At 41.7% G+C, this 25,204-nt stretch overlaps 1 long non-coding RNA gene across 1 annotated transcript in view; it reads left to right on the top strand.

Annotated features, from left to right (window-relative positions):
• The window catches only part of LOC121649171, a 25,229-nt gene extending 632 nt beyond the window's left edge, over positions 1-24,597 (top strand). The window contains exons 2-3 of the long non-coding RNA XR_006012076.1: positions 19,150-19,159; positions 24,588-24,597. This is a non-coding gene — a long non-coding RNA (uncharacterized LOC121649171). The remainder of the gene's footprint in view (positions 1-19,149; positions 19,160-24,587) is intronic.
• Positions 24,598-25,204: the final 607 nt, after the last annotated feature.

Below are 25,204 nucleotides of genomic sequence, written 5' to 3'. Positions count from 1 at the left end.
GGGTGCGGGCCTCCAGCTGCAGCAGGCTGGCTGGGGAGGAGTGGGACTTGGGCCCTGGAGGTCCTCCAGCAGGCCGGGTGCCTGCTGGATGTCTGCTGGAGGTCATGCAGACCTGACGCAGCAGCAGGCTGGCTGGGTGTGTCTGTGACTGGGGCGCTGGTGGTCCCCCCAGCAGGCTGGGTGTCTGCTGGAGCTATTGAAGAAATATTGATATTTTTACTGTAAAAAAATTATAAATAACGGAAAGAGCTTTCAAAATGAATCAAAAGGGGTGTGTCTTGTTTGTGTGTCTTAGTAGAATAATTTAGTTGAGGTTTGGGGCCCCTCTGTCTCATGATGTGGAAGCTATTGAAGAAATATTGATATTTTTACTGTAAAAAATTATAAAAAAACAGAAGGAGCTTTCAAAATGAATCGAAAGGGGTGTGTCTTGTTTGTGTGTCTCAGTAGAATAATTTAGTTGAGGTTTGGGGCCCCTCGGTCACAATTTGTGGAAGCTATTGAAGAAATATTGATATTTTTACTGTAAAAAATTATAAAAAACAGAAGGAGCTTTCAAAATGAATCAAAAGGGGTGTGTCTTGTTTGTGTGTCTTAGTAGAATATTTTAGTTGAGGTTTGGGGCCCCTCTGTCTCATGATGTGGAAGCTATTGAAGAAATATTGATATTTTTACTGTAAAAAAATTATAAAAAACAGAAGGAGGTTTCAAAATGAATCAAAAGGGGTGTGTCTTGTTTGTCTCATCTTGTGCTATAATACAGGTCAGGAATTGCGTGTTTTGGTCGCGTGAAACGGAAGCTATTGAACACGAAATGATGAATGTCTGTCGAATATCCAACCTAAAACCAACTTCACCGCGGTGCAGAATTCACAAATCTGATAAGATAAGTTAAGAGGGTTAAAAGGATTAAGACAGACAGCAACGAGGCCCTTTTTATATTTGATTCCACAGCTTTGATGCTGCCACAGTGGTGAATAACTAAATTTTAACCTTGTCAACATGTCCAAGTGGTGTTTTGTCTAAACTATTTTTTGGCATTCTTTCATGAATCTTTTATTCCTTTTTCCATTTCAATCAGCTATATGTCTATTTACTTGCTTCACACCTGATTCTCCCACTGCGCTGTTCCCTCTATACACACCTGCTCGCAATCAGTCATTACTCCTCTGGTGTATTTATATTCCTCGGTTTCTTGACTCCTTCTATTTTGGTCCCTTATTTTGGTAGTCCTGTTTGTGTGTATTGCGTTGTCTGCCTACGTGGTTACGACAGACGCAGCAAACATCTTCACTCCATTTTGCTTTACTCCAAAGAACACACATCGTCACTGTGAAAGCACACAAAACAACTCTCTGCTGGTCAAACGCTATCGATCATGCAATCCTTAAACTCTTGCAAATATTTTACATAAACTTTATATTTTTTGTACGGTATTAGGAATACTTTTAGTTTTAACAATCATGAAAAAGCCATTTTGAAATATTAATTTTGACTCTTGTAATTCCATTATTAAATAACTTTTTCAGCTGTGGCTGATACACTCAAAGTATTTTGATCATTTTTAACCTGTCACATGTATGAGCCTGGCTCATCTCTCTGCATCTACCTGTTAGGTAGATGCAGAGAGACAGGTGACAACATTGTGAAGGTCCTGGTAGTGATGAAGTTTCGTAAAGCATTGAAGCTTTCCAGCAAATTGAATCAGAAAAGGGCTTAATTTCTCACAGTCTCCAGCTTTGTGTTTTGTTACATGTTTAGATGTGGCATCTTCAAACTCTTACCCTATAGTGATCTCAGCATTACTGTTTTGTTGATGGTTCTTTAGCGTGATTATTTGTTTTTGCACTGCTGAAGGAGAAGCATGGTAGTCCAGCAGAACTCCACATCACAGGCCCAAGTCCACCACCAGCAAAGAGATTAAAGCAAGAAAAAAGGAGATCTAGCGATGAACCTGAGGATAATGTGGCTGCATACATCAACTACTGGTGGAGTGAGCATGCAAGATTTCCAAACCTCGTGCTTAGTGTGAAACTTGTTCCTGGCGTCCAGCGCAGCCAATGATTTTTCCTCTACTGATTATGTGAGTCAGGAACAGAGAAAAAGGTTGAAACCAGGGATGATGGACGATATCTTGTTAATGTGCAAAAATCTCCAGATAAAATAGAAAAAAGCCCCCTCTCCCCCAAATGCCTAAATAACACCCTATAGGGAGGTAGCACAGTGGTTCAACACAAGTGTACACATCATACATCAGGAATCGTTTGAAAATGGAACATGAATGAGCACCAGAACAGGCGAAATTAACTTTATAAGAGACAAAGGTTTAAATCTAATCAGCACCAAACGCCATAACAAAAAAAAAAAAAAAAAAAGGTCACATTTATCACTGCTGTTACCTTCATTGCAAAAATGGAGATTTTAAATTCTCTCATAGTTTTTGTTTGATATTGATGGACTGAGTAAAACCAGAGATATCAAATCAACCAAACTTTGTTTATAGAGTACTTTTTCCACCCCCCATCCTAACACAAGTCTATCCGGACCATAAACCCACAAGTCACACATACACATGATATATTCATACGCACACAAAAACACACGCTCACATACACCTCCATGTACATAAAATAATGTTTCAAAAGCTTTGTACTAACCCTCACCAACAGCATCAGGGAAACTAAGACACTGGACGTTTAAATAAAAGATGTTAAGCTGAGATAAAAAGAATTGAAAGAAAACACAAGTGTAAAATACAATTGCGATTATTGTCTAGAAAAATATTGAATTAAAAATATTGAATTGAAAGCTTTACTAAAAAGGTAAGTCTTAAGCTTTCACTAAAAATATCAACACTTCCAGCTGCACATGATGTTTGAATTTCACTGTACAAAAATATTACTGTGAGTGTTAAAGATGTGATGGGAGGATCAGGCTCTTTCAATATTCCCCTCGTTAATGAATTTAGTGTTTGATGTTGTTGTTAATAGATATAAACCGTTTAATAAGCTGTGTTAGTTCCAGGTGAGTGAGATATGTTTTCATTAGAATGGCAAGCTGCAAATAAAGCCATAATGAAACAAATCAGCTAATTTTTCATTTATTTACTTTTAATTTAGTATTGTTGTTTTATAGACAATGACTCAAAGGTCGTGTTAGTTCTGGGTTCAAAGTGTGCAATAAGGTCCTTAGTAGTCAGTTTTCAACCAGTCCGGCCCTTGTCGTGAACATTTTTATTTCTAATTTTGACCTACTGTGTATTTGAGTTTGACACCTTTGTTCTAGAAAGCTCTACTGAGCAATACCTCCATAAAACATATGACAGAGGCAACAGGGCATGATCAAACCAGTATGATGGGATTAAACAATCATGATTTAAAGACTATAAAAATCAGCTTTTATATGTTTTACTATTTTTAATATTTATATTGATATTTACAAGAAATATCTTAATTGCTGCTGTTACGTGAATACTGTTGTTAAAAATCAGCTGATTTGTTTAAATTATTTGTAAATGTGCAGTACGATACTTTTGATTCATTACTGAATTTAAATTCACATATGTACTAAGATACTATGAATACAGTAATGCTTGATTCAGCACTCGACTGTGGTGAGCTAGGAGTGCAGGCAAATGGATGTTTTGTGCATATGTTTCTCCACATAGTTGTAATCTTATTAGAAAATGCAAGCTGTCACATGCCTTGCATACAATGAACTTTTTCTTTTCTTTAAGAAGCTCAAAATGTTCCCAGATAGCTAACCTGGGACATTTTATAACCCTGTCTATCTCAGTATAGCCCAATTTCTTTATCCAGAAACACACTCATTAGACTTATTTCAGACCAGTTGCAAATGCAGTTTATCTTTGAAGCCATACTGAATTCCTGTTATGTCAGCAAGGGTAAAAGTAGTCCAGTAAAATAGTTGGTCCACAAGACATCTTTTATCCATAAACACCCGTTTAAGACAAAAATGGAGGATTTTAAGGGGTTCATGGGTTTATATTACAACATTCTTCTGAAAATCTGTAATAATATTAAGTAAAATTTATTGTTAATGTCTTATATTCCTGGGTCACTAAATGTCACTTTGTATTTGCTTTTCTGTATGTGAGTATTGTCTCTAAGGTGTTCATAAAGCGAACATGACAGGACTTGTCCAGTTTTAAGACATATGGAGTACTTAGAGAGTCACACTCTGTAGTATGATCCAAAGCCCTAAGTAGGTTTTTCTCAACTTTCTCAACACATTACAACACCTGTTGTCATGGCAACATCGGGTGGCGGGGTCCAGGACGCTCGGACCCGATGGATGCCGCTTGCGGCTTTAATTTTCTTTGTTTTTTTTTTTTGTTTGTTTGTTTTTTTTTAAGATATGTGCAGAATTATTTATTTAATTAGTGCCTCATTGGGAAGAATTGCATACATTTGTGAAGTGCAATTCTCATGGGAAGGTCACACAGGTGCATGTTAATTACATCACCACTCACCCAAGGCAAGATTGAAATACACAGAGCCCAGGAAATGTCAATGCAATTGATGTGAGGTCTGGGGGCTAACAGCCTAAGTGATGGAGAGCAAGAGCTGAAGGGTATCATCAAATCCAAGCTAACAGAAAAGGCTTGGCTGATGTTCAGCTGGAGAATAATTTTGATGTTGAATCTGTAGGCAGATGCATTGTTGTATCCAAACCCTTCAAGTCATTCAACGGAAAAGGTAATAGTGCTTTAAATTGGTTTATGCCTGGGAAGTGTTGCTGTTTGGCTTGTTCATCTAGAACCACAAGTTTGGGGCTGTGTGTAGTAAATGGAATGGACATCTCATCCATATGGGAGGCAGTGAGAATTATTTCAGCCTTCAGCACACACTTTCTTGGACTCACTCCTTATCTTTAAATTGAGAGGAAGAGGATAGTTGTCAGTAAACTATGGGATGTTTAATTTTGCATCACAATGTTTTTGGGATATAGAGACCGGAGCCTGCTAGCCACCAATCAGCTCTTCTCAGACTTGAGGGCCTTGCTTGTAAAGCAGGGGTGTCCAAATCCAATCCTCAATGCCCCTTTCTTTGTAATAACTGAGCTAAAATAAAGCAGCATCACCCATTTTTAAAGAGCTGAAAAACTCAGCTGAGTGTGCAGGTGAGCACATTGCAGACACAGCTTTGGCTGCCATTAGAGCTCACGGATAAAGACCAACATGTCTTTTTCTACTGTTTGCAGAAGTTGCACTTTATATTTACACTGTGCTAAAACCCTTTACAGATGCATCCACCTATGCTGAGTAATACATATTGTGTTTTGTTATTTCCTGGTCAGCAGCAGTTTAAAGATATTTACTCAGGAACTTCACAATGTGTTTTATATAGGTTATATAAAAATGGACAACCAAGTGAAAGTATTACTTTAAAACAAAAACTTGTAAAGTTAAACAATCAAAAAGCTGTAAAAGCTACAAAGTGAAATATACTGCATTCACATTGAGAGAGCCTGGTCACAGTCACCCTCCTGTGCTTTTATCGAACTACTTAAATCCCAATTAATATGACGAAATGAAAAGAACTGAGCGTTGCTTTGAGTGCTGCTGGTGAAAAGAATTATCTTCTTTATTGAGCAAAGGAGGGTACACTTTATCCTACGTTAAAGGAGATAAGAAAGGAACCAGTAAACACCTTTCTTCAGCATTTACGAAGATAATTTAAACTCTGAGTCATGTTACCATGGCAACTGCTACTAACCATACTGGCAGGTTTTTTCAACAAAACAAATTGCTGTATGACTCTTTTCCTCCTGCTAAGAACAAACTAATGAGATTTACTAAATTATAATGGGCTTGTTAGACCCACCATAGGTCCTCCTTTTAATTCACTGAAGCAACTGAATGATTCAAGTCTCACTGAATGAGATATCTGTAAACCTTAAACAAAGTGAAGGGATTGCTTTTTTTCTGACTGAGTGAATGACTGATGTATTGATTGATTGGTTGATTGATTCATTCATTTATCCATTCATTTATTCATTCATTCAAACTAGTTGATTCCAATAGCAATACAACTCAAATAATTAAATGAATAAAAGTGTCCTTATTCATTTATTACAATATGTGTGCGTTAGTGATAGTACTACTGTTTTTGGGGGGTGATTCCTAAATTTAGGGCATGCAAATTTCACTCCTATAGAGGTAATTTTGATTATTAATAAGCAACTGAAATAACGTAATTGTAAAGAATTTGTCTGAAGGATTTTTGCTTTTAATCCTTTAATGCCTGGTGTCTCAAATTTGCATCAAACTGGTCTTTGTTTATTTTCTTTCTTTCTATCTACTTATTCTACTTTATCAATTTATTTGCTTGTAGGCACTCTTATGTATTTTTTTCTATACTATTTATTTATTATCAATTTTTATTTATTTATTTATTGTTATTTATTTATTTGATATTAAATTATACCCCCCCCCCCCCCTCCCCCCCCCCACCACCACCACTACCACACACACAACCCACCGAAAAAAAAATTCCATGTATTCCTTTTGTTTTTTAAATATTGTAAATACATTCCGACAGTAAGGTGTTACAGGGCTTTAAGCTATTGAAGTGAACCATAAATGGAATGCAAAAGAAAATGTATACTTCTCCCTCAGCTACTGTATGTGCAAAGAGTATTAGAGTATTTGGTGACTAAACCTTCTATGTACATGATACAACCCACCTCCTAAACAACAACACAAACAAAAAATAAAAAAAGTATATATATGTATAACGAGAGAGAGAGAGAGAGATATAACTATCATCATAGGCCTCAGTCTTGAGGGACTATGGAGCTGGGCTCTGGCTGGTGTCTCATCTAGTGGTACAACTTCAGGTGTGGCTGATCAGCCCGATCCGGGAGTGGCAGTCCCTTCCGCACATGGTGCAGAGGAAGACTGTAGATGGTCTGCTGGTCTGGTTTGCAGCCCTCCGTCTCTGCCTCTTGGTCTTGGACTGTTTTGCAAGCACAGCATCGAACTTGGCGAAACCTGCTCTAACTGTTGCCCTCCAAGCCAGCTTGGAGTCGAGAGAGAGGGAGTTGGAGATGGTCGAGCCAAGCTAGACAAAGTCATGGACAACTTCCAGCTTGTGGTCTGAGATCATGATCTGTGGCGGGTGGTCCACGTTTTGTGCCAGGACTTGCGTCTTCTCCAGACTGATGGTGAGTCCGAAGTCCTGACATGCCTTGCTGAAGCAGTCCATGAGCCACTGGAGTTCTTCAGCAGAGTGGGTTGTAACGACAGCATCATCTGCAAAGAGGAAGTCACTCAGGCACTTCATCTGGACTTTGGTCCTGGCTCTTAGTCTGGACAGGTTGAACAGCTTCCCATCCGACCTAGTTCTGACGTAGATGCCTTCTGTGGCGTTTCCAAAAGCGTGCTTCAGCAGGACGACGAAGAAGATGCCGAACAGGGTAGGCACCAGCACGCAGCCCTGCTTCACTCCGCTATTAATTTTGGAGGCCTCCGACATGGAGCCATCGAAGACCACAGTGCCCTTCATGTCTTCGTGGAAGGTCTGGATCACGCTGAGGAGTCTGGGTGGGCATCCCATCCTGGGGAGTATCTTGAAAAGGCTGTCCCTGCTCACCAGGTCGAAGGCCTACGTGAGGTCGATGAAGGCAATATACAGTGGCTGCTGTTGCTCTCTGCATTTCTCTTGCAGCTGCCTGAGAGAGAAGATCATGTCTATGGTGGACCCGTTGACTCGAAATCCACACTGTGATTCTGGGTAGACTCGCTCAGCAAGAACTTGCAGTCTCCTCAGGGCGACTCGAGCGAAGAGCTTGTCGACAATGCTGAGAAGTGAGATGCCGCGGTAGTTGTTGCAGGCGCTCCTGTCACCCTTGTTTTTGTACAGGGTGACGATGTAGGCGTCCCGCATCCTGTGGTACCTCGCCCTCTCTCCAGCACAAGCAGAGAATGTCGTGCAGCTCTGAGATGAGAATGTCCTTGCAGCACTTCAGCACCTCAGAAGGAACTCTGTCCCTCCCTGGGGCTTTGCCATTGGCGAGGGAATCCAGGGCCTGGCTGAGCTCCTGGACAGTTGGCTCCTTATCGAGTTCTGCAATTACTGGCAGGCACTCAATCGCATTCAGGGCATCTTCGGTGACCATGTTCTCTCTGACGTACAGCTCGGAGTAGTGCTCCACCCATCACTCCATCTGCTGTGCCCGGTCTTGGATGACGTCACGGTGGCCGTCTTCAAGGGAGCAGCTTTCTACTGCATCGAACCAAGAGCCTGCTTGATCCCCTCGTACATTCCTCTGATGTTTCCAGTGTCGGCTGCGGTCTGTATCGAGGAGCAGAGCTGGAGCCAGTAGTCGTTAGCACACTGCCCAGCAGTCCTCTGGACCTTGCTGCAGGCAGCCCGGAGTGCCTGGAGGGTGTGTTCACTGGGGCAGGCTTTGTAGACTGCTAGTGTGCTCCTCTTCTCTTCAAGGACCAGTGTCAGCTCTGCGGAGTGAGCCTAAAACCAGTCTGCTGACTTGCTGGTCTTCTTGCCATAGGTGGTCATGACAACATTATAGACAGCCTCTCTGAGGTATTCCCATCTTTCTTGGGCGCAGATTGTAGATGGACCTGGGAGGGATTTTTCGACCTTCTCCTTGTCCTGTATTCTGCTGGTATTGATTCTGGGTCTGCCCTCCTTGTTGCTGCGATGCATTTTCTTCGCTCTCAGTTTCACCCTGCAGCATACAAGGGAGTGGTCAGTGGTCAGCGCTCTGGTAGGTGCGTGTTAGTGTGACATTGGAGAGGGTGGATCGCCTGGTAAGGATCAGGTCGAGCTGGAGCCAGTGCTTGGATCTGGGATGCCTCCCGGGTACTTTGTGCTGGGGCTTGGTGTTAAAGAACATGTTGCTGATACACAGGTCATGGTGGCAGCACAGCTCAAGCAGGCATTGCCCGTTCTCATTCATCTTCCCTGTGCCGAACTGACCAAGGCAGGTTGGCCAGGAGTTGTGATCAGCACCCACTCTAGCGTTGAAGTCGCCAAGGATGAACAGCAATTCCTTTTCAGGGACTCTGCCATCTGCTAATGGCGGTGCTGAGATCGTTGTAGCACTTGTCCTTGGCTTCCACAGAGGAAGTCAGCGTAGGAGCGTACACGCGAATCAGTGTGACCAGACCGGCTGCGGTGAGGAGTTGGAGGGACCGGATCCGCTCACTGCCCTCTGTGGGCGGAGTAACGGCTTCTAGCAGACTGTTTCTGACTGCGAATCCCACGCAATGTTCTCTGACCTCCACCGGTGCTTTCCCCCACGAGAAGAAGAAGAAAGTCTTTTTCTCTCACGGACCCAGATAGGAGTCTGGTCTCTTGGAGGGCGATGATGTCCATCTGCAGCCTGCTCAGCTCTCTGTCGATGACTGCCGTCATGAGTGCATCATCCACCTCCTTCAGGTCGTCACTAAAACCGGGTGTCATTGTTCTGACGTTCCAAGTGCCCAATTTGAGGGTATGTGTGTTCTTTGATTTGTGGCCTGGTGCGGAATTTGACGATCCACTTGTTGGTTTGACCCTAAACCTCACCCAGGTTTACCCAGTGAGGTGAGGTTTAGCAGACCGTGGCGAGGCAGCACATAACTGTCTGGGGATTGCCCAGCTTGAGGCAGGCGATAGCTGCCCAGTGAGGCGCGAAGGCCTCTCCCACCAACGGAAGCAGCCCCTGGCGTCCAGCTCTACGCCAATCAGGCGGGAAACTTATAACCGATAGACTGCTGCTTCCCGTGTTATGTCGACGCTGTGAAGCAAAGCTAGAGTGTACTCTCCAGTGCACAGAGCCTGGGTAAGAGGTATGGAGGACAGGCTGTTACCCAGGCAGCAAGTACCCCCTCTCGGCGTCACCGGAAGGATCCAATGGAAGGGCAGAAGCCGATACAACTGGGTTCCAGTGACGCTGGAGGAGTTGCCAGAACGTTACTGTGAACAGAACGAAACTGCCTCAGGGACTCCTACTCCCGATTTTTCCTCAGGGTTAACTCCCGAAGCCTTTCCCATGTGTGGGTATAGCCGCAAGGCAGCGGAGGTTTGGTATCAGTGTTTGCCTTCACCTAGACAGGCTACCAACCAAGGTTGCCGAGCCCCGTCTGCCCAAAGCAACTGGTTTTAAGGCGCCAGGAACCCCCCTTCGCCCCTACTCCTTGTCAGTGAAAACAGCCGGGCTCAGTAACTGGGCCACACAAGAAGGCCAGGAGTTAGGCTGTCAGAGACTATTTGAGGCGCAAGCCTTGGGAGCATTTTATTGGATGGTGAGAGCTTATCCTCACTGACCACCCCCGGCAATAACAGCCTTAGGAACCGATATAAATATATATAGATACAGATAGGTACAGATTTTATTTGAGTGTATTTGAAATGATTGATAGCCCGTTAATCTAATACATCCATCTAGTGAACTGATAAAACTCTTTCCATTTTCCTCCCATTGAACAACAAGATGCCAAGCGTTATGGTCCAATATCGAAATATCAAGATACAGCTCAAGTATTTCCATATTTGCTCTCTTCAGGTTACAATCAGCCCACTTGTCTCAGCACCAGCACCACTCTTGAGTTTTGATGGTAATCTCACTGTGGAGGCTGATCGGTCTGCCATCGTGAAGCCCAGTATGACAGCTACATGATTAAAACTTTCATGAGATCCATGGCCATATCACCAGCACTGTTAAAATATATCCCATTAGTCTGACATGCATTCGCTGGGAAAGGCAGGTCAGCATAACAGAATGACCATTAAGCTTTAACTCTAAATATAAATGAACACATCTATATGGCAAAGCCACCAGGTGCAGGATACAAAGATGGTGGATATTTTAGCCATTTGACTGTCTTCACCTATTTTTGAACCTTACATTTAATGGGGAATTAATGATTCGAACATATTTCACCCTGGTTCAAACAGTAAGAATAAAAGATGCATAAAATTTCCCCTCCCACTGTTCAATACCCAAAATGCTCCAATTAATCCTGCGTGCAGTGCTAATTATCCACATCTCACAAATTGAGTGCGTTCAGTCTATGAAACATGGCTTGTGTTTTTTATGAAGGAAATTAAGAGAACTATTTATCAAGTCAGCTTAAATCCAATGCCTTTGCTATGATAAAGAAGCACCAAGAACAATTAAACTAATTGGAGTGACAAAAAGCAGTTGCCTAATGACTAACCCATTGTTAAGAGTCAATTACAGGCATCAACACAAAAACATATTGATAAAAACACACATATTCCTTTCTTATATTCCCAAATGATATTTACAAGTTCACATTCCTCCCCGTACTGCTACTATAAAGTTAATGTGCACATGCCCATAGTGTTATTCTGTTTGTATCAAATATTGCTTTAGTGCATTAAAAGTGTTTGCCTCATATTAGGGCAGGACAATGCAGGAGGGATGCCAGCCTGGAAAAAAAAGCACTTCTAGTTGGGAGGCCTCCCTTGATGGTTTGGAAAACAAGAAAGAGAAGAGAAAACAAAAAAAGAACAAGAAGAAAAAGAAAAAGAAGAAGAACCAGTATCATCTACAGCTTGCAAAATTATAGACAGTTTTCATCTAAACTGTGTTCACACATCTGTGTGTGTGAGTCTTGGCATGCAGTGTGGAGGAAAACATGAACACAGATGGAGCTCATTAAAAGGAGAAAAACTCAAGAAGAATCTGAGGTGAATATAGTCAGTCATTAGTGAAGCCATTAATATACCAGTACCCTTCCTACAGGGAGTCTAGTTGGAATGGAAGACTTATTGTATTCTTATATTCATATTCTGTATTCTTGTTTGCTTTGGCACACTCTGTCTTTTGTATGTATAGTAGTGCCACCCTTTAAAATCATGTCAGTCTATTCTTGTTTTTTGTAACCATATGCTGAACAAAATGGTCCACTGCATCTTAAGAAAAACATGTAAAAGGTTTAAAAAAAATTGAATTATTATTTTTTGTTTCCCAAAACTAAAAGACTGCATTTTGGGTGGTATCAGGTTCAGGTACAACACCGGCTTGTTAGGTCTGGCACTATCTCAATTTGTCATTTTCTTTTCCCAGTCTCCTCTTTTCTCCATCTATTTTTCTTTTCTTAAATTCATCACTACAAGTAAAGAAATAAATATGTAAGGATTAAAAAAAAAAAAGAAATGGTCAATTTCCAGCAACTGGGGTGCAAGAGAAATATTAAATAATAGCAAGCAAGTGGGTGGGGTTTTTTTTATGTCAAATGAAATATGTTTGTCCATGTAATACTATTATTTTCATTATATAAAAACCAAGTAGCTTGTTGTAAAATGAGACTATATCCTAACATTATAACATCATTTGACAGAAATGTCAAAACATCTTTCTAGACCTGCGTGGATCATTATTGCCATAAATATCCACTTTTAATTGTACATCTCTAGAGGAGATTTTGTCCCTGTGCAAGAACATCTAGTAATATTATGAAAGGCTATTAAACTAATGTTGGCATGATGTCATGTAGCAGTGCTATTGTGGGGAAATCAGGTCATATTTAGTTTTCAATTAATATTTTTAGGGATTAAACATCAAACATCACCATACAAGCTGCTGCCTGTATGGCCTATGTCAAGGACCAGCTCTGAAAGTGCAACATACTGCACCCCAACACAATCAACTAGTCTTTCTGTGGACCTTTTTTCAATTTGTTACAGATATTTCCACTTGGTGATCCAGATTTTTAATGTAAAGATGTTTTATTTCCCATGTCTCTCTACAGTCCTGCCACAGTTTCAGAAGTCCATACTCTAACCAGCATGAAAGCATGAAGCCCGGATGACTGAAAATTGCATAATTTTAGAAGAAGAATATTTATAGTGTAGCAATGATAGTAATAGGTCTGCAATTGACACAACCTGTAAGTAGAATCTACAACTTCCACATGTTCTCATGAAAATGTGTAAAAACTGGCTTCTATAAGTGATGTAGATTCACAGCTTAACCCGTTAAGGCCCAACCCACGAAAAAATGGTAAGAAAAGTCCAATTTTTTAAATATGAGGTCTTTATTTGGCCTGTATTAAAATGTAACAAAAAATAACATTTTTTTGGGGGGGGGGGGATCTACCATTTATTACCATGTGATATATTAAAAATATTATAATATGGTTTTCTGCTTCTAGGTATCTATTAGGGGACACAAGTATCAGATTGTGTTCAACAGGATTTTGAGCAAAGTTTATACCATAAATTGAGGCAAAATGTCTTAGAAACTGTATGTGATGTGGTTTGTCACGTCGGGCTCTTATTGGTTAAACTGGCCTTCATTTTGTTAAAGGGCCAAATAAAGACTTCAGCTTCTAGAAGTGTTTATTTTCTTCCCATTTTTCTTGGGTCGGGGTTTAAAGAGACAGAACTGAATTTTCTCATCTGATTCTCCGCAAGAAAGAAAATAAGTACACAGATTCACAGAGAGAGCGCTTACACTACAATTTGAAATAAATAATGATCAGATTTAAGCTTTGGACTGAGATTGAATTTTTAATTAAAAACTAAGGTTCTCTGACATTTGTGTTTTAAATCAATAAAAATGTAGCTGAAAACCTACCTCTTCAATTTCACTCCAAATCTCACATTCACTCACGTTTTTTATACTGTATATCAGAAAAGAAAGCAAATAACAGTAAATTTATCTTGGAATTTGTGGATCTGCTGAAGTTCACACTAGATACCAGCATGAATGAAGGCTACATGTCTGTGTTCTTTCTTATTTCACTGAAATAGATATCAACTGTCCCTTTTTCTTTGTTGGCATGTGAAAGATATAATTTCTCATGAGCTCCAACCCCGATCCTTTTGCCTGGAATGGCCTTCATTTATCTTGTTCTGTTGGCTGTGAACCAAAGCCTCCCACACTCCCATGGAGACTGTCCATCTCATCGTAATAGAAGAAGGTGATAACAAGTGCTTAAATGTCATTCAATTCATTTCCATTTTTTTCTCCCGTGACTGCTTGTCCTTTTGCTTCTACAGCTCTTTTTCTCATTACCTCCACACAGTCCTCCCTACTTGCTTTGAAATGCGAACACCGACACCCCACAGAGGCCAGAAGATTAACCGGCTTCTTCTTTCCTTTCAGCCTTTCTCTTATAGGGGGTGGCCACAGTGAATCATTCGCTTCCATCTGACCCGGTATGGAAGTCGTAAGATGTATTTGCACATTCCTTTAACCTTTAACCTGCTCAAAGATGGAAAAACTCAAACAGTAAAACACAGTCACACCTGAGCAATTTATTCAATAAACAAACATAACTTCTGTTGTTATCGTTGTTAATTTTTATGTCCATCACTGCTTAATTTCTCAGGAATAAATATTGGAAGACGATTTGTGTACATATCCCAAAAGCTTTCTAAGAGATGGTGCTCCTCTCTGAGACTTTGTCCACATCATTACGTCCAACACAGTGATTATAAGACTCCCCTTCATCTCTGTGCTTCCCCATCGTATGTGAAATTGTGGTTGCTCCATCACAGTCTATCCCACAGTCTCATGGAAATGGGATGGCCTTTATTCATCCTGTGCTATTGCCTGGGAATTAAATCTGTCTTACAGCATTCTGCCATCGGTGACGACTACTATAGGAGATGTAATTTGCCTGCATGTCAGTTTTATTTTACACTTGAAACATTCCTCCATATGTCTATTTCAGTATGGCCATAAGCAACTACAACAATAAAACTTTGTCTTGTAGATTTCAAGCAATTACAGCCATAGTTTCTAAATATGATAACTACAAAACATTGCATGTATTTTTTGTAAAATACCCAAAACAGTCTTAAGCCTGGTACACATAAAGATTATAGGGCTGTTTTTGTCCCGATTTTGCCTCTTCCCGACTCAGGACAGCAAACCTCCGATTATCCTAAGACTTATAAGATTTTTCTGCACAATTATCATTTGGTCTGAGGTGTGTAATGAGCAGATTTGTCCCGATAATTGGCTTCAAAACAGGTCGTAGCCAACAACTGGAAATATTGAACATGTTCAATATTTATGACCCAATGTGTTCGTATGTGTGAGAAAAGCAGACGACTCATGAATTGTGACTGTGTGGAGGGTGGCTTGGCACGAAATGTAGCCAATCAGAGAGTGAGCTGACTGGGGAACAAGGAAGGATATAAAGTCTGTGTTCATGCTGTCTCAAGTCTGTTATTTTTTTCAGTTCTAGCTTTTTCTGTTAACAATAGTCCCAAGAACACCATCATTCCCTTGTCCTATATATCCTCTTCCATGCTGGGTGTTGTGTTTTCCGGTTGTTGTTATGGTTCTTCTTCTTCGTTTTTTGCTGGTTGTTGCTATGGTTCTTATTCTACGTTTTTTGCCGGTTGTTGCTATGGTTCTTATTCTACGTTTTTGTTAGATCACATTTGGTTACGTGAGATGTCCAGCTCGGAGGACTAGACTGTAGATGAGTTGCGGGACAGCATTGTTACGTGTGTTGTTCTGTAATTAGATTATCTGAGCACACCACACACAGTACGATCAAAACTGTTAAATACCATATTTTTTTATCTTCACGTGTCAGGTCTCGAACCGATGAAAAAATCTCAGAAGATTAAAAAATCCTTATGTGTGTACCAGGCTTTATTTAGTCAATATGTCCCACTCAGCATCAGATGATTTTAAAGAGTTTTACAATGCATACAGGCGATTCTGATCCAGTGCACTGGCAGTTTGATTATCCTTATGATCACCATTCCGGATTAGTTGAGTTTACTAGAAATTTGCTTGAAAACCCATTTTCTTAAACCATTAGAGTTTTCATAAATGCTTAAAGTAAACATGTCAAGTTATATCAACATGGGCGACCATTAGACTTTACTCAAACCCATTATTTCACTCATCTAATTTACTTTATACTTTAGTTGTTTGAACTGTCGTAAATTAAATTTACACAAATTGTTTGGCTTTTTCACTGAACTTTGTCAGACGCCTTCCAATAATAACAATTTCTAGATGCATCTTTACAACAGATTAGGAACCCAGAACTGCAACCTGGAGAAATGATAATGGGACAACTGATCATGTTAGTCACTTTTACCCATGACACACTAATTAAAAATAGAGATGTGACGTTTATGAATGAATCGATTCTTTTGAACAGCTCTTTTAAATGAATGATGGGAACTGAGTCACAGCTGTGAGCTGTTCATTTGTGAGCCATTCTTTTTATATACAAATTTTCCACACTGCCTTCATCACATTTGTGACATCATAGAAGTCTGATGTCCAACATGCTCCATTCATGTGAAGCATCTATAAGCAGAGAGTATTGGTCGGAAAGAAATACTGTGAGTTTTATCCAAAACATTTACTAGACTTTGCACTGACTACTCAGGTTTATCCTTTTTTATCTAATTTATTTTCATAATTTCTATCTTGTATTGTAGATTTTATATAGGTACATATTCTGATTGTTTGTCATTCTTATATATTGCAAAATTTTGTAAGATATTGTAAGAATGAGCCAGTCTTTTGAATGGTTCTTTAAAACGAAATGGCTCCTCAAGATCTGCCTCCCTTCAAGAGCCAGAAATCCCATCTCTAAAAAATAAAAGAAGTAACAATGAGGGTGATGGTACATTTCTTTTCCTGTACTGTCCATTTCACTCATGGTGTTAACTGTAAAATTCAAACAGGACAGAACTTTCTAACATTGTCTAATTGTTAACATAGTACAGGAATTAAAGACATAGCTCAAATTTATAGCACAGCAATTAAAAAAAAAAAAAAAAAAAAGGATAAATTTTAGCTGAATCTGCGTTTCCCATGAGCCTTTGTGGTCCAGATATATTGAGTTTTGAAAGTAGCCCCGCCCCCTCTGACAGAAACATAACATATTGTTTTATGATTATTATTACACTGCACAATGTAGAAAATTATTAAAAATGGCTTATTTGTTTTATAAATGAGACACTTTATACGAAACATAAAATGATAATTAATCAACACTAAAAAAGTCTATGTTCAAATAAAATCTAGGCTAAAAGTGTATATCAAAAATCAACTGACAGAGTGAATGAAGATAGCAAGAGTTCTAACTACTGGCAAGACTGTTTTCTTGCTGAAACAAATCTTCTGTTCAAATCTTTCATAACGGACCAGTATCCCAGTATGTAAAGTATTTAATATGTGACTATCTTTCACATGGTGGAGTCGCATTACTAAGCAGGAGCCAGAAACTTGTTACCTAGAATGCTAAAAAACTTTTGCTATAACTTTTGTTATCAGGATTTCTGCCCTCCTGTGGTCAAAGATGGTAACTACAGCATTAATCTAGGGATAAATATTTTGTCATTTTATGCAAATGTATAAAAATTTTTTTTAATATCTAACATAATTAAAACATGATGTTTTTTTGTTTTTATATGAATTGATATGAGCGAAAAATTTATTTATGGTTTTAAAGCCCTAATTTGAAGTCATTACTGAAGGTGTTATTGTCACGTCTTGTCTCTCACTTTGCTCTTGAACATTTAACATAGGTAGTTCATTTGTTGGAACCCGATTCTTTTATTGGAAGCTCGAGGACAAAAAGACAAGAGAGAATCTCTTAATAATTCAGCAAAGATTTATACTAATTTGGGTCATAAGTGAAGCAATGCAGCTCTGGGCTCAGAGGATAGGTCATCCTGCTGAGCCCCAAGCAATGGATGTGATGACATTTCATCTTCTTAGGCCGGGAGACTGCCTTGTACAATGGGATGGCTTGACATGCAACCGATTGTAATTAGCCAGTTATCATAGACATGAGCAGGCCACCCTCTGCTCACACAATAGATAAGGATGTGCTGTTCAGAGTGTGTGAATGTTGAATTTGGCGTGTATCTAATGCAACAGACCTGACTGATAACTGATGATTCTTAAACACATCTGGTTCTTGCTTATGTCACTCTATGTATATTTAACTGATGGTTTGTAGTTGCATCACAGTCTTGATTATCTGTCACCATGTGCTGGATGTTCTTAGCTGAAGGACACACTGAGTCAGATGAGTTCTATTAAAACACAAGTTATAAATATTCCTATCAAAGCTAAAACAGTTTAGAATGTAACCAACTATTACACATTCATGGCATTCGAGGCCTACAAGAAACACAGGTAAACACCAACGTCCACAAGCTAATAAAGACACTGAACCATACTGGACTCCATTGTTGTTTTAAAATAGAAAATACCTACAAGAGCCCTTGGTGTATCGAGGGCTCTGATACCTCCATCCATCCATCCATCCATCCATTTTCTGCTGCTTATCCGGAGGCGGGTCGCGGGGGCAGCTGCCTAAGAAAGGAAACCCAGACTTCCGTCTCCCTGGCCACATTCACCAGTTCATCCAGAGGGATCCCGAGGTGTTCCCAGGCCAGCCGAGGGATGTAGTCCATCCAGTGTGTACTGGGTCTCCCCCGGGACCTCTTTCTGGTGAGATGTGCCCAGAATACCTCACCAGGGAGGCGTCCAGGAGGCATCCTAACCAGATGCCCGAGCCACCTCATCTGGTTCCTCTCGATGCGGAGGAGCAGCAACTCTAATCTGAGCCCCTCCCAGATCACCGAGCTTTTCACCTTATCTCTAAGGGAGAGCACTGGCCACCCTGCGGAGAAAACTCATTTTGGCCGCTTGTATTTGTGATCTTGTTCTTTCGGTAACTACCCACAGCTGGTGACCATAGGTGAGGGTAGGAACGTAGATCGACCAGTAAAACGAGAGCTTTGCCTTTTGGCTCAGCTCCTTCTTCACCACGACAGACCGCATCACTGCAGACGCCGCACCGATCCGCCTGTCGATCTCCATTCTTTCCTCACTCGTAAAAAAGACCCCGAGATACGTGAACTCCTCCACTTGGAGCAGGACCTCATTGCTGATCTGTGAACTCCTTACCCTTTTCCGGCTGAGGACCATGGTCTCGGATTTGGAGGTGCTGATTCTCATCCCAGCCGCTTCACACTCGACTGCGAATTGCTCCAATGAGCGCTGAAGATTACGGCCCGATGAACCACATCATCCGCAAAGAGCAGAGACCCAATCCTGAGGCCACCAAACTGGATCCCCTCAACACCTCAGCTGCGCCTAGAGATTCTGTCCATACAAGTTATGAACAGAATCTGTGACAAAGGGCAGCCTTGGCGGAGTCCAACCCGCACTGGAAACGATTCTGATTTACTGCCGGCAATGCAGACCAAGCTCTGACACCAGTCGTACAGGGACTGGACAGCTCATACAAGAGAGTCCGGCACTCCATACTCCCGGAGTACCTCCCACAAGAGTCCCCGGGGCACATGGTTGAATGCCTTCTCCAAGTCCATCAGAGCTGCCTCTGGAGTCACACAGGCCAAAAAGGCCCGATAGGACTCCTTCTTCAGCTTGACGGCATCCCTCACTGCTGGTGTACCCCAACGAGTTTGGGGGTTATCGGCAGAACAGACACCGACGACCTTATGGCCACAGCTGCGGCTGGCCACTTCGACAATAGAGGCACGGAACACAGTCCACTTGGACTCAATGTCCTTCGCCTCACCCGGGACATGGTTGAAGCTCTTCCGGAGATGGGAGTTGAAACTCTGACAGGGAACTCTACCAGACGTTCCCAGCAGACCTCACAACACGCTTGGGTCTGACAGGCCTGACCGGCATCCTCCCCCACCATCTAAGCCAACTCACTACCAGGTGGTGATCAGTTGTCATTGGCCACATGAGCATTGAAGTCCCCCAGCAGAACAAAGGAGTCCCTGGAAGGAGTGCTTTCCAACGCCCCCTCCAAGGACTCCAACTCCAGGTACTCTGAACTGCTGCTTGGTGCATAAGCACAAACTACAGTCAGGACAAGTCCCCCCACCTGAAGGCGGAGGGAGGCTACCCTTTCATTCACCGGGGTAAACCCCAAAGTACAGACACCAAGTCGGGGGGGCAATGAGCATGCCCACACCTGCTCGGCACCTCTCACCGGGAGCAACTCCAGAATGGAAGAGGGTCCAGCCCCTCTCAAGGACAGTGGTTCCAGAACCCAAGCCATGCATCAAGGTGAGTCCAACTATATCGAGCCAGAACCGCTCAACCTCGCGCACCAGCTCAGGCTCCTTCCTCGCCAGAGAGGTGACATTCCACGTCCCTAAAGCTAGCTTTTGCATCCGAGGATCAGACCACCAGGGTTCCCGCCTCTGGCAGCCTCCCAGCTCACACTGCACCCAACCCCTATGGCCCCTCCTGCAGGTGGTGAGCCCATGTGAGGGGAGGCCCATGTCACCCTTTCGGGCTGAGCCCGACTGGGCCCCATGAGCAAAGGCCCGGCCACCAAGCACTCGCCTCCGTGTCCCACCTCCAGGCCTGGCTCCAGAGGGGGACCCAGTGACCCACGTCCGGGCAAGGGAAACCCTGGTCCTTGCTTTGTCATCATCATAGGGGTGATCTGGGCCGCACTTTGTCTGGTCCCTCCTCTAGATGGGAGTAGACCAACACCTGACTGCATGGATTAAGGACTATCCCATCAACAGACCACAGTATGTGAGGCTGCAGCACTGTGAGTCTGACGTGGTGCTCTGCAGTACAGGTGCCCCTCAGGGTACGGTGCTCTCTCCCTTCCTCTTCACTCTCTACACTTCGGACTTCACTTACAATAACACACACTGCCACATCCAGAAGTTCTCCGATGACACAGTTGTTGTTGGCTGTGTTTCTGAGGGGGACGATCTGGAGTACAGGACAGTCATCAGGCACTTTGTCAGCTGGAGTGAGCGTAACCAGCTCCAGCTAAATACCAGCAAGACAAAGGAGATGATTGTGGACTTCCAGAGGAAAGCATCCTCTCTCACACAGGTGAACATCCAGGGACTGGACATAGAGGTGGTGGAGAACTATAAATTCCTGGGTGTTCACCTAAACAACAAACTGGACTGGTCTACAAACACCCATGCCCTCTACAAGAAGGGCCAGAGTCGACTCCACCTGCTGAGGAGACTGAGGTCCTTCGGAGTGTGTGGGACTCTCCTTAGGACTTTTTATGACTCTGTGGTGGCCTCAGCCATATTCTATGCTGTGGTCTGCTGGAGAGGGAGCAGCACAGACAGGGACAGGAGCAGGATCAATAAACTGATCAGGAGAGCGAGCTCTGTCCTGGATTGTCCTCTGGAAGGAAGTGGGGGAGAGAAGGATGTTAGCCAAACTGACATCCATCATGAGCAACACCACTCACCCCCTACATTACACTGTGGGGTCCCTGAGCAGCTCCTTCAGCAGCAGACTGTTACACCCACGGTGTAAGAAAGAGAGGCTCTGCAGGTCCTTCATCCCAACTGCTGTCAGACTCTACGACAATCTGTAACACCTGAATCAGGCTGTCATGTTGTAGTCTGTTTACACTGTTTACACAGTCATTTATACCGTCACCTTATACTGTTGTTGTTTTTTATGTTTATTGTGTTATATTTAATTCTTAAGTTTATCTATTTATTCTTTCTTTTTTCACTTTTTCTGCTTTGCTGCTGTAATAAGTGAATTTCCCCGTCCGTAGGATCAATAAAGTTTAATCTAATCTAATCTAATCTAATCTAGACATCTGTTTGCCATGGGTGACCATCCCAGGGGCATGAAGCCCCCGAAAACATAGTCGCTAGGATCGCTTGGACTTCTTCCTGTACCACTGCTTGAAGAAGGTGTCTTCCAGAAACTGGCAGTAGGACTGGGAGTTGAGCTCGACTCCATCCTCAACCCGAAAAGGTCCCACAAGCTCATCTTTGATGATACCAGCCCATACCAGTACCCCACCTCCACCTTGCTGGCGTCTGAGTCGGAGTGGAGCTCTCTGCCCTGTACTGATCCAGCCACGGGCCCATCCATCTGGCCCATCAAGACTCATTCTCATTTCATCAGTCCATAAAACCTTAGAAAAATCAGTCTTATAATATTTCTTGGCCCAGTCTTGACGTTTTATCTTGTGTGTCTTGTTCAGTGGTGGTCGTTTCTCAGCCTTCCTTACCTTGGCCATGTCCCTGAGTATTGCACACCTTGTGCTTCTTGGCACTCCAGTGATGTTGCAGCTCTGAAATATGGCAAAACTGGTGGCCAATGGCATCTTGGCAGCTTCACGCTTGATTTTCCTCAGTTCATGGGCAGTTATTTTGCGCCTTGTTTTTCAACACGCTTCTTGCGACCCTGTTGACTATTTTGAATGAAAAGCTTGATTGTTCAATGATCACGCCTCAAAGCTTGGCAATTTTAAGAGTGTTGCATCCCTCTGCAAGACATCTCACTATTTTTGACTTTTCAGAGTCCGTCAAATCTCTCTTCTGACCCATTTTGCCAAAGGAATGGAAGTTGCCTAATAATTATGCACACCTGATATAGGGTGTTGATGTCATTAGACCACACCCCTTCTCATTACAGAGATGCACATCACCTGATATGCTTAATTGGTAGTAGGCTTTCAAGCCTGTACCGGTTGGAGTAGAACAACATGCATAAAGAGGATGATGTGATCAAAATACTCATTTGCCTAATAATTCTGCACACACTGTAGATTTGTTTTACTTCGGTTTTGGGACAATAGTCGTGTTGTGCTATGGTGTAGCAAACTATCGGAACCCCTTTTATTGTGGAGATACATCGGCCCTTTTGGCTGCTCTTAGTTTTTTTGTTTTGGATAAGCTTTTAGTTCCTTTTTCACTAAATACCGCTAGAATGTGTTGGGCTAGTTTAGTTTGAACACCTTTTTTTGTTTTGCATTGTTCATAAATTATTGGGACTACTTTTTAGTTAGTTCTTTGTTTAAAGCGCCGGTCCTTTTGGTTTTTCCCTTCTGAGTTTTGGTTCACCGGCTGAGTTAAAGTTAGCAGGATTATCTCCATTTGTTCTTTTGTTTGAGCAGTTCCTCTAACCCCAACACGAGCTGGTTAACTCCTTTGCAGGTTGTGTATGTTTCTGGTTTGTCCAATAAAACTGATTGCTTTACCACGTCCACCTTCCTCCCTCTCACACTTCTTTTGTTACACTCATCATACCCCTGTGCCGGGTTGTAACAAATACTTAGGAGGAACAGCAAACAAGCTCATGTCAGTCTTACTTTTGACAATTTTTATTTTTAATCACCAGATCAAGAAATCAAATCAATAGTTGGACCGACACCACCTGCTTTTCTGATACAAGCCATCAGTCTTCATGGATTCACTTCAGCATTCTGCAGTTATTGGTGATGGAAAGTGGCCATTACAGAATGTGCTCAATTTATCTTTCTAGCTTCTCCTTCATATGCAACAAAATATCTGAAAGGATGTCATGAATGTGGTATAGGTTATTTGTTTGTTTGTTTGTTTTTTTTTTTTATTGGATGAGGCTGCTTCCAGAACAAAGACAGCAAATACTTATGAAAATACTTATGAAATATTGCACATGCTTTCTGAAGGAATATCTGCCATTGAATGCTCATATGAAAGTCTGTGTGTGCATAGAGTGTGTCACTTGATTTTATTTGGGTTTGAGTTTGAGCAACAGACACACATTCAGAGACGAAGTGGCATGCTGCCAGAAGTAACAATGTTTTCACTTTCCGTCTTATCAGCTCAACTATGCAACCACAGCTGGTTGTTTGACAATATCAGTCCACATCTGGTTCACATAAACAGGCGATAAAATGTTGAATACAGACCCAGTGCAGTCAGTGAATTAACAACTATCTCTGAAATAAATTTCTCAGAGGTGTCTGAAACTCTCCAAGATATGTAAGTTCCTTACACAGCTGCAATGTGAGTTTTAGTCAAATGTGTACACAGAAACCCATTGCTGCTCCTTCTGTGACACAATATAGTCAATCTGTAAAATATGTGACCAAACTTTCAATACTGACATAATTTTTCTCAAGATAGATCTCTCTGTGTGTGTGTGTGTGTGTGTGTGTGTGTGTGTGTGTGTGTGTGTGTGTGTGTGTGTGTGTGTGTGTGTGTGTGTGTGTGCGTGTGTGTGTGTGTGTGTGTTTTCCATGGACAGTCCTGGTCACCATCATTGGTACACATGAAATCTATGTACATAATGAAGAATATCTCTTTATGTAAAATGTATCTGTTGAATCTGCTTTGGTCTATAGACAACAGAAAATGAAAGATTGCTGTGACAGGGTATTGGCACCCTCTAAATAAGTGTGGGGAAAAAAAGTTTTGACTCACCTGTGACAAATTATGAATTGAACTTACCTGTTTTAATGTGTCAGTGCCCACATGATTTGAATTAGCCAATGAATGATGACTTAAATGTTATAAAAAGCCACATGCTATTGACCTTTTCCTTTATCACAATGATGAAGACAAAGTAGCTGTTCGAGGACATCAGAATTCCTATTATTAGCAAACACAAGTCCTCTGAAGGAAATAAATCGATTTACAAGGACCGTGGTATCCCTGTTTCAACAGTGTGCAATGTTATTATTAAGTTTGTTGAACTTGGAACTGTTGAGAACCTTTCTGGACTTGGAAGGTTGGTGTGGACTGTGGAAAAAACATCACATTAAAAACACCCTCCAAGCTGATCTGGCTGATCTCTGGGCCAGGATCAAACCGGCAACCCTTAGGTTACAGGACAACCACTCTACCCACTAAGCCATGCCACCCACATGCCCATTTTATCATAATTACAACATTACAAACAACTGACATATAGTACAATTTGTGAATAATTGCCACGTGGGGTGACATCCTTATTACTGTGCATGGAAATGCATATTACACCCTGCTTGTTAAGTAGACATCCACTCAGTCTGATTAATAAATGTCACCATGCTAATCAGGCATCTTGATTTAGCATATTAAGTCATCATTAGCTTCACAGCATCCTTGATAAAAATGAAGACATCTTCAATTTATAATAGGCAGGAGATCATTCTACATCTATCATGTTTTATTAGGCAAGCTTCACTTTAAACAGAGATGGAGTAAAAAACCAGTTGTGTTGACTGAAGTAACATCGTACTAAGCGAAGGAATCTGAAATGCTGATGTTGTGTTTGTTTTTTTGTTTTTTTGTTTTTTGTGATGCAATGTAAATATTTCACAGTTGTGGGATTTGTAGCCCTGGTCTCCAAGAAAAGTAGGAAGTCGTTTCTCTCATTTTTTTTTTAATATTGGAAGAGGTGTATTTTAATTTAAAAAAAAAACAAAACATTTTCCTAAACTTGCCAAATAGCTTTGGCATCAGAA

The sequence above is a fragment of the Melanotaenia boesemani genome, chromosome 11, assembly GCF_017639745.1.
Source record: "Melanotaenia boesemani isolate fMelBoe1 chromosome 11, fMelBoe1.pri, whole genome shotgun sequence".
NCBI lineage: Eukaryota > Metazoa > Chordata > Actinopteri > Atheriniformes > Melanotaeniidae > Melanotaenia > Melanotaenia boesemani.
Note: the sequence above shows the minus strand (reverse complement) of the source record. Positions and strands in the feature narration are given on the sequence as shown.